Consider the following 10,759-nt stretch of genomic DNA (forward strand, 5'->3'; position numbering starts at 1 on the left):
GGCAGTTTCTGTTGACTCTGATGTATGGTATTTTGACAGTGGTGCTACAAAGCACATTACCTCACATCGTCATATGTTCACTTGTCTTGAGGCTGTCCCTAATGGGAATACTGTCACATGTGACAATAATGCTTCTTACCCAGTGAAGGGCGTTGGGAAAATTATGCTTACTGCTGCAAATGGCAGCGCTTTCACACTTTCAGATGCTTTGTATGTGCCAGGGATAAAGAAGAATCTATTGTCTGTCTCTGCGCTTGCTAGACTTGGACTTGTAGTCAAATTTGTGGATGACAGATGTACTGTTCATGATTTGACTTCTGGTTATACGATTATTACATCTGGCACCTTGTTTCGTGGGCTGTATAGGCTCAATTCTTATGACAAGTGTGTGGAAGATTCAGCAAATGCAGTTTCTAATGAAAAGGCAGTTTCAGATGCAAAACTATGGCATGCTCGTTTTGGTCATCTGAACTTTGCTAGTTTGTTGCGTTTGCAGAAATTTGATATGGTTGCTTCATTGCCCCCTCTTGAGGCACCATTGAAACGTATTTGTGAAGACTGTATTTTGGGTAAAATGCAGCGTTCTGCGTTTCCAAAGGATGGTTCTATGCAGGCCACTCGCAAATTGCAACTTGTACATAGTGATGTATGTGGGCCTATGCAAACTCCGTCATTTAGTAAACACTTGTACTTCGTGACTTTCATTGATGATTACTCAAGGCATGCATGGGTATATCCACTGAAGGCAAAGTCCGAAGTGTTTTTGTGCTTCAAACAGTTTTTGCTTATGGTTGAAAATGTATCCAATTGTACTATGGGCACCCTCCGTTCTGATCAGGGGGGGAGTACATGTCTAAAGAGTTTGATGCATTTCTGGCTAGTCATGGGATAACACACCAATGTACAGTGCCGTATACCCCTCAGCAAAATGGTGTTGCTGAGAGGAAAAACAGGTCACTTATGGAGATGGCACGATGTATGGTCAAGAGCCAAGCTTTCCTACATGCGTTTTGGCTTGAGGCTGTCATGTGTGCTGCATATGTACTCAACAGGTGTCCCACTAAGGCCTTGTAGTCTGTTACTCCATATGAAGCTTGGCATGGCAGGAAGCCTTCTATTGGTCACTTCATGTCTTTGGTTGCTTGGCCTATGCTTTAGTGCCTGTGCAACAACGTAGAAAATTGGATGATAAGGCTGTCAAATGCATTTTTGTTGGTTACAGTGCTGAGAGCAAGGGTTACAGATTGTATCATCCGCAATCAAAGCGTATCTTGATTAGTCGAGATGTTTTTGTAGAAGATGCTGTGCAGTCTTTGTTATCATGTACCAAAGAGACAGGTGTGAGCTCACGGGATGTATTTGATACGTTGTTGCCTCTGCTTATAGGTGGAAATTCAAATGTAAGTCCGAATGAGTCAAATATTGAGCCTATAGAGATTTCAAACGATATCATAGATCAGCCTATTTCTGATGGGAATTCAAATGTAAGTCCTAATGAGTCAAATATTCAGCCTATGCAGATTTCAAACGATATCATAGATCAGCCTATTTCTGATGCAGATTTATAGGATGTAATTTATGAGGATAGGGCTGAAAATGAGCAGGCTAGAGGTGTGCCTAAATGGCTGGTGCAAACCTTGTGTGATAGTAAAATTAATGCACCTATTTCTAGTCGTACTCGTTCAGGTTTTCAGCATACCTCTTATGCAAGCACGCTATACACTAACACATACACACTATACACTATAGGTACACACTATACACTATAGTTAGAGCCTCGCCATTGAAAATCTTTCCTTGCATTCAACTCTTACGTACACCGCACGCATGCTTTTTTATTTCATGATGCATATAAGAAAGTAGGTTCTTACATCATTTAAGGAATGCATTAACCATCCTTACTTGTTTCAATCCAAGCAGCATTAACCACCCTTACTTGTTTCAGTCGAGGCAGCATTAAGAACTATGCATGCTCTATGTATGCATACATGAGCCTACATATAGCTATGTATGCTCCATTTATGCATACATAGAGCTCTGTATGCTTTATGTATGCATTCATAGAGCATACATAGAGGTATGTATGATCCATTTATGCATATATATATAGCATGCAGATCTCTATGCATACATACATATAGAGCATACATAGTTCTATGTCTGGATACATAGAGCATGTATAGGTTTATGGTGCATGCATACATAGAGCATGCATAGCTTTATGTTCCAATAAATAGAACATACGAAGCTCTATGTATACATAAATGGCTCATACATCAAGTAAATACAATCCACTCACACATTTCAACATACATAACAAGACAGCAGTGTCGTAAGATGCTTACCGGAGAACCTAATTGAACTCGAGTTGCCCCGTTCTCCCGTCCTTGTCGCGTAGTGGAATCTTTGAACTTGGGCGATGAGCATGCACCGTTCATAAATTGCAGCGAGACGAGTTCTTTGCTCACTCTTTGCTAGTCTCTCAGTCATGGCAGTCAGCTACTTGCTTCTCGCCACGCTGATGGTGTTGGCCTCCTCTACGTTGCCCTCATAGCCCAGGTGAGTACCGCCCCTCTGCAGTGTATGTTCTATCTATTGGACATATGGCTAGATGATAGAAAAGTGGTACTAAGTTCTTATGTATTTACATGACCCTTATGTTTAGGCATGGGTAGAGTGCAAATAAGTTACATTGGGGGATGTTACACATGAAGAAGGAGTAGATATAGATATTTGCCTGCAATCCTTATATGTAATTTACCACAAAATTATTATTTTTTTAATTTAAAAAAGACCAAAAATGCATGTTCATTTGAAGGTATTTGGATAATATTATCTTTTTATCACAATGTTATATATTTTTAGTTTTTTTTTTGGTTGTGATTTTTGGCATGTAGTGATTGATTGTTGCGTGGCACTTCTATTGATGATTTTAAAGATACTTTAAATATTAAATGAAATGTCTTTCTATGCTCATAAATATATGAAAATGAAAGCATCATTTATCTGTCAAGCATGCACATGCGAAAAATTGCGCTGAGAGATTGTACTTTCTTTCAAACTAGTCCTCTCTTTTAGCTCGTACGTCCCTTGGGCCTGAAGTATAGGTTTCTTAGAACTTTAAAATAGTTATAAGACTCAAGCTACATGATTTGTGTTCACTTGCCCAGTTGATCATCTAGTGTGTTGCATCATGAAGTCACTAACACATGATTTGTGTTCACTTGCCCAATGTGTCCACACTTAAATATGCCTCTACAAGCATGATTTGTGTCTCCACTAGCTTACAATCATGCATGACTTTATTTTGACATAAGGAATTATGTAGATGCAGGCCAGTAGAAACACTTTCTTAAACAAGAGTAAAGATAGTCCTATAGTTTTTAGGTAGGACAGTGGTCCCCAGACCCATATAGTGTAGTGGAGAAGGTAGAATGTGCTAGTCTTATTATTCAACATTGGTGGGTGATGTGATGGTGGGGTACGTCTCACATTAACTATTCGACTACTATCATTGGGTTCAAATGTTTGCATTTATAGATGTATAGTTTACAATAAAGTAGTGCAATCCACCTCCTAGTTATCGTGTGCGGATCATGAACTTCACCAAATACCTAATGTGCTCAAGATCAACCATATCTATAGGCATCATATTTTCTTCCCTAATGAATGTTGCTCTATGTCTCATAATCTTTGAAGCATAGTATGGTATGGTTTCATTCAAGTTCCTACTAATATGTTTAGATCTATGGTGCTTCAAATATTTTCTTCCACAAGAGTAAAGGAAGGCTGCAGCCATATATATTTGTAGCCTGTAGGGACCCCAAATTGATGCTTTGTAGAAGAGTGAAAGTATCCTAATGACCCTAAGATTTCATGGGGATTAATGAGTTCATGGGTTTATCTAGGAAAAAAGACCAAACATACATGTTCATTTCAAGATATCTAGATAATATTACCTTTTTGTCACAATGTTATATGTTTTTAGTTATTTGTTTGTTGTGATTGTGGGCATGTAGTGATGGATTGTCGCATGGCACTTATATTGATGATTTTAAAGATACTTTAGATATTAAATGAAACGTCTTTGTATTCTCATAAATACATGAAAATGAAATCATCATTTATGTATCAAGCATGCATATAAGAAAAACTAGGGTGAAAGAATAAACCAGTCCTCTCTTTAGCTCGTACGTCCCTTGGGTCCAAATTACAGGTTTGGTAGAACCTTACAATTGTCTATGTAAGACTCAAGTTACATAGCAGAATATACTTATGTGGTACCTAAAATTATCAGGGTGGCTATAATCAATAACTTTCATGAACCATTTTCCAAAACAGTGATGTATATTAAAGCGGACTTACTTTTGGTTTTTTATCATAAACATACCTATTTTTCACTGTTTCATTTTATCTGTATAATCATACCAAATTTTAATAATTATATAAGGTTTTTGAAATCCATAAGTATAACTTTATATATGACATTTGGAAATGCGGCATTACAATTTGTAGCCTGCAGTGTGAGGATATTATGTTTGGAGAAGATCTCCCTCTACCCTTCGTATAGTCTAGTATGGGTATCTCATTCTGCACTTACGTGTATGCCATGCCTATGTAACTTGTCTCTTAACCATCTGACTATTGATGGCCTTACCCAGAATAAGCTGATCTTCAGGGAATCCGTGTCTCATTGGCTTCGCCCAGAAAATGTGCTAGTCTTATTATTCAACATTGGTGGGGGAAGGTCTCACATTTATGTATACGTAAATGGCTCATACATCAAGTAAATACAATCCCGTTCTCCCGTCCTTGTCGCGTGGGAGATAGTGGAATCTTTGAACTTGGGCGATGAGCGTGCACCGTCCTTGTCGCGTGGGAGATAGTGGAATCTTTGAACTTGCAGCGACGAGTTCTTTGCTCACTCTTTGCTAGTCTCTCAGTCATGGCAGTCAGCTACTTGCTTCTCGCCACGCTGATGGTGTTGGCCTCGCCCTCATAGCCCAGGTGAGTACCGCTGATGAAGACCCTCTGCAGTGTATGTTCTATCTACTGGACATATGGCTAGATGGTAGAAAAGTGGTACTAAGTTCTTATGTATTTACATGACCCTTATGTTTAGGCATGGGTAGAGTGCAAATAAGTTACATGAGATGTTACACATGAAGAAGGAGTAGATATAGATATCCCTGCAATCCTTATATTATGTATTTTACCTCAAAATTGTTTTTTATTTATTAAAAAAAGACCAAAAATGCATGTTCATTTGAAGGTATTTGGATAATATTATCTTTTTATCACAATGTTATATATTTTTAGTTTTCTTTTTTGTTGTGATTGTTGGCATGTAGTGATTGATTGTGGCATGGCACTTCTATTGATGATTTTAAAGATACTTTAAATATTAAATGAAATGTCTTTCTATGCTCATAAATATATGAAAATGAAAGCATCATTTATCTGTCAAGCATGCACATGAGAAAAATTACGCTGAGAGATTGTACTTTCTTTCAAACTGGTCCTCTCTTTTAACTCGTACGTCCCTTGGGCCTGAAGTATGGGTTTCTCATAACCTTAAAATAGTTATAAGACTCAAGCTACATGATTTGTGTTCACTTGCCCAGTTGATCATCTAGTGTGTTGCATCATGAAGTCACTAACACATGATTTGTGTTCACTTGCCCAATGTGTCCACACTTAAATATGGCTCTACAAGCATGATTTGTGTCTCCACTAGCTTACAATCATGCATGACTTTATTTTGACATAAGGGATTATGTAGATGCAGGTCAGTAGAAACACTTTCTTAAACAAGAGTAAAGATAGTCCTATAGTTTTTAGGTAGGACAGTGGTCCCCAGCAGACCCATATAGTGTAGTGGAGAAGGTAGAATGTGCTAGTCTTATTATTCAACATTGGTGGGTGATGTGATGGCGGGGTAGGTCTCACATTAACTATCGACTACTATCATTGGGTTCAAATGTTTACATTTATAGATATACAGTTTACAATAAAGTCGTGCAATCCACCTCCTTTGACAAATGCATATGCTCTACTTGGTTGAGAGTCGAAGAAATCTACATACATAATTTGGTAGGTGCTCGCGACGTGATGGTGGGGTGGGTCTCACATTAACTATTCGACTACTATCATTGGGTTCAAATGATTGCATTTATAGATGTATAGTTTACAATGAAGTAGTGCAATCCACCTCCTAGTTATCGTGTGTGCGGATCATGAACTTCACACAAGTATGGTATGGTTTCATACAAGTTCCTACTAATATGTTTAGATCTATGGTGCTTCAAATATTTTCTTCCACAAGAGTAAAGGAAGGCTCCAGCCATATATATATTTGTAGCCTGTAGGGACCCCAAATTGGTGCTTTGTAGAAGAGTGAAAGTATCCTAATGACCCTAAGATTTCATGGGGGATTGATGGCATTTGTGTTCAAACTTAGATCACGGGTTTTTCATCTTATGGCAGCGCTGCCGTAAGATGCTGACCGGAGAACCGAGCCGAACTCCAGTTGCTTTCAGATAGCGTTCACCCGTCCTTGTGGCGTGGCAGATAGTAGAATCTTTGAACTCGGGCGCCGTTCATAAATTGCAGCGACGAGTGCCTTCTTTTCAATATGTACTCTTTGCTAGTCTCTCAGTCATGGCAGTTAGCTACTTGCTTCTGGCCGCGCTGATGCTGTTGGCCTCCTCTGCGCCGCCGCTGCTCATAGTCGAGGTGAGTGCCGCCGATGAAGACCCTCTGCAGGACTTCTGCGTGGCGGACGGCGGCCCACTCACCCTCAACGGGCTGACCTGCAAGCCGTCCAACCGCGTGCAGCCCTCGGACTTCACGTCAACGCTGCTTCGTAACGCGGCACCCCTGGTCAAAGGACTGGGCTCCGCCGTTAACCTGGCCTTCGCGACCAACTTCCCGGGCCTCAACACGCAGGGCCTGTCCATCGCGCGCATCGACTTTCAGCCCAAGGGCCTTAACCCTCCCCACGTGCATCCCCGCGCCACCGAGGTGCTCTTCCTGGCCCAGGGCATGCTCCAGGTGGGTTTCGTCTCCACCAACAACTCCCTCTTCCAGCAGAACCTCTCCCCAGGCGATCTCTTCGTCTTCCCCCGTGGCCTAGTGCACTTCCAGCTCAACCCCGACATGCACCAGCCCGCCCTGGCCATCTCCGCCCTTAACAGCCAGAACCCGGGCACCTCGCAGCTCGCCGCCGCCCTCTTCGCGGCCAATCCGCCCCTCCCCGACCAGGTGCTCGAAACGGCCTTCGGCATCGAGAAGAAAGAGGTGGACCTCCTCACTGCTAGCGTCAGGACCACCCTCTCCTAGCTGTGACAAGGAACAATGCCTTACTATATAATATCATCTTCTAAATAATTTCATCTTCTAAATAATATCATCGATGTTTCCGAACTAGTGGAGTTGCCGAATTAACTTGCCAATGTAAGCTCTTGAGTAAGTTCATTTATCATAATTTTAATCCAAGGAGTATCTAAAATGAGTGTGTTTAGAAACTTCAAGATACAGTACGAAGCAAAATCGCAGTCTTATGGTATGCATCGATTGATTCTAAAATACATACTTAACTATCATATATATCTGTCTCTTGTTTTGAAAATAGGGATCATGTTGATTCAAATTTGAAGTTTCCAGGAAGTTTTGATATAGGTGAAGAAGATGCACAAATGGGGAACAAAATGGAGACTAATGTTAGTCCACTGGCTATTTTAATTTAAAAGGGCCTTCAAACAGCGTTGGGCTATTTTATAGGGATAGAAAATCCAAATTTGCTATCTTGTATTTGTTACTGAGGTAAATTTGCCAATATTACACTACATGTCAGCACATTACACTCAAAATGTGAAATAGTTGCCCAATGTTTCTATACTTTCAAGTTCAAAAGAGGATGTAACGTACTCCTATGTATGTATTTTTGGGTCCAGTTGACTTGGTGGTTTTTAGCATCTATATTAAATGTTTTAAAAGTGGCAAATACTTTTAATTTTGGTCACAAATTGAGTGATTTTAGAGATGTCGATTTTTGGCCAATTTTGGAGTTTTTATACCTATTTTGTGCCATCATTCGTAAGAGATTTATATTCCATACCTAACCATTTTCGATAATGTATAAGAGGGTCACAGTGGGAAGTTTAGACTAAAGGAAACTCGCATGGGAGTTTACATAGTAAATATAGCCACAACGGGCGCTCGAAACAGGGCCTGGATACCAACTTGACCCTTAATTTTTAGTAAAGGCTTCCCATGAGGGGGTGGATAACTATATTTGTCAAAGAGAAGTATTAAAGAAAGTTAGATCATCACAAGAGAAACAAAGTCCGTGTTCGGGCCATTTGGAGATCCCGCACAGTTTAGTCGGTATTCGCGAAATGAAACCAATACCACTTTCCAGTGTTTTGTAATCTAACTAATTCTGGTTTTAAGAAAAGATTACTATCTTTATCATTTTCGTGCATGGTAATCTAACTAATTCTTATTCGCTATTTTTTGGGCTATTCTTTCAGAGCCTTGAGGTGATTTTATGGAGGAACAGTGAGAGAGAGAGAGATATTTTGAGATTCGGGCTGACCAGTACTGTTTACCCATCGGATAGAGAACGAGATTATGTCAAAGTTACTTCAACAACAAGGCCTCTTGGCTTGATGTTGAATTACTTGAAAGCAATAATAACACTTACTTGAGTGTCCATCCAAGATCCACACGCATAAAAGCATAATCGTGAATCAATCCTAGGACGTGTAATCCATGGTTCATCAACACATAGAAAATAAACCAAGAGGACAATTGGTGGGTTTAGCTACCATCTAACCTTATGCTCCAAATCAAATATAATGGAAAGACACTCTGCTAAGTGAAAGACTACACAACCTGAGCATAATTTGCACCCCCGAAGGCATGCACCACCCATATGATGCAACCCTATTCTTCACATGATTGTCACTTATGCCACTAAACAATGGGCTAAATAGTAGATGCATCCTTGAGAGATGATACTCTCCCAAGGTTCATGTTTCATGAAAAATCTCCCCAAAATATAATATTATCCCTTTCCTTACCAGAGGATGTTTTAGGAAAAATATTAAAACTAAATTAGAGCAAAGAAACATTCTCCCAAGTGTGGTCGTAGTCTCCCGGTTTGATCAGCCACTTAGAACTTGACATGTTAATCATTCCCTACGAAATCAGCAACCCCAACCATCTAATGAGAAACATAAAAAGAAAAAACCCCGAGTCTCATAAGATCCTAGATAAACACTAAGCTATCTCCTACACCCACGAGCTCTTTTGACCTACTAACATGAAAGACATGATGCACACTCTTTTTTGTACTCTACCGAGGTGCTCTACCTGGCCCAGGGCATGCCCAAGGTGGGTTTTATCTCCACTATGCCTAAACAACTCCCTCTTCTAGCAGACCCTCTCTCCCGGCGATCTCTTCATCTTCCTCGTGGCATAGTGCACTTCCAGCTCAACCTCGACATGCCCCGCCCTTCCCTTCCCTTCCCTTCCCGCCCTCAGCAACCACAACCCGGGCAACTTGCACCTCTCCGTTGACCTCTTCCTGGCCAACCTGCCCCTCCCCAACCACATGCTTGAAATGGCCTTCGGCATCAACCAGAACATAGTTTTTCCATACCATAATCATATGGAATACACATACCAGTATGGAAGTATGATTAAAGTATGGTAAAAACCTCTAGTTTGAAATATACGTGCTTGAAACAGCCTTCTGCATCAACCACCAGAACATAGTTTTTCCATACCATAATCATATGGAATACACATACGAGGAAGTATGATTAAAGTACGGTAAAAACCTCTAGTTTGAAATATATGTGACACTACTTTGTTGAGTATTTTTTTTAAAAAACACATGAGAATCCAGTCATTCAATATGATGGAGAATATGTAAAACTTATAGTTTGGAACGGTAAAGATCATGAATGAATGTTAAAACATTTAAACATTATAAATCAAAGTCTCATGATTCAACATGCAACTTGCTAAAGATGAAGCCAACAACAAAAATACTAACGGGCTAAAGATGAAGAAAGCTAGAAGAACATGAATGAAGTAGTAGCAAAGCTACTTAACAAGATCCTCATAAATTATATCATCATCGTCCCCCTTTGGAAAGAACTCAACAATAAGAGCATCATCATTGTCATCGTCATCATCATCAAAGTCAAGGGCCTCAATAGCATACGAGGATGAGGCCTCACCATAGTTAGCCTCCTAAGCCTCCTCCTCCTCAATAGCCTCCTACAACTCTTGTAGAGCAATCAATTGATCACCATACTTCTCTTTGTTGAGCATTTCCAATGTAACCTCCATCTTCTCATAACCCCGCTCCTTGATTTTACATACATGAGATGAAGGTTTGTGTTTACAAAAACATGCTTTTCAGTATGTGAATGTTTGAGCCCATTTCTTATTTTGTTGTTAATGAGAGAAAATGTGCTCCAATTTCTTGCACATGGTGAAACACAAGTGCCTTGAGAGAGCACTCGGATTCCTAACTACTACAAATTAGGTGTGCATGTCCCAAATGTTTGCCACCATTTCACACCCTCTTACATTATTTTTTCTTCTTTTGTAATTGTACATAAAAATGAATCTCCTTCTGACTTGTACTTATCATACTCATCAAGAATATTTCCTTACAATTCTGCATCACCTTTTGTGTAAGCCTCAAGCAGAGTCATCCAATTCTTATGCACCTCTGGTC

The 10,759-nt window shown here is 40.0% G+C and overlaps 1 pseudogene across 1 annotated transcript; it reads left to right on the top strand.

Moving 5' to 3' along the window:
• The first annotated feature begins 6,654 nt into the window (after nucleotides 1-6,654).
• On the top strand, nucleotides 6,655-7,428 carry LOC147613653 (germin-like protein 8-2 pseudogene; annotated as a pseudogene). Its single transcript, XR_015263249.1, has one exon. The product of XR_015263249.1 is annotated as a germin-like protein 8-2 pseudogene (transcript).
• Nucleotides 7,429-10,759: the final 3,331 nt, after the last annotated feature.

The sequence above is a fragment of the Cibotium barometz genome, chromosome 43 (genome assembly GCF_041138505.1).
Source record: "Cibotium barometz isolate CiBa-2024 chromosome 43, ASM4113850v1, whole genome shotgun sequence".
NCBI classification, from domain to species: domain Eukaryota; kingdom Viridiplantae; phylum Streptophyta; class Polypodiopsida; order Cyatheales; family Cibotiaceae; genus Cibotium; species Cibotium barometz.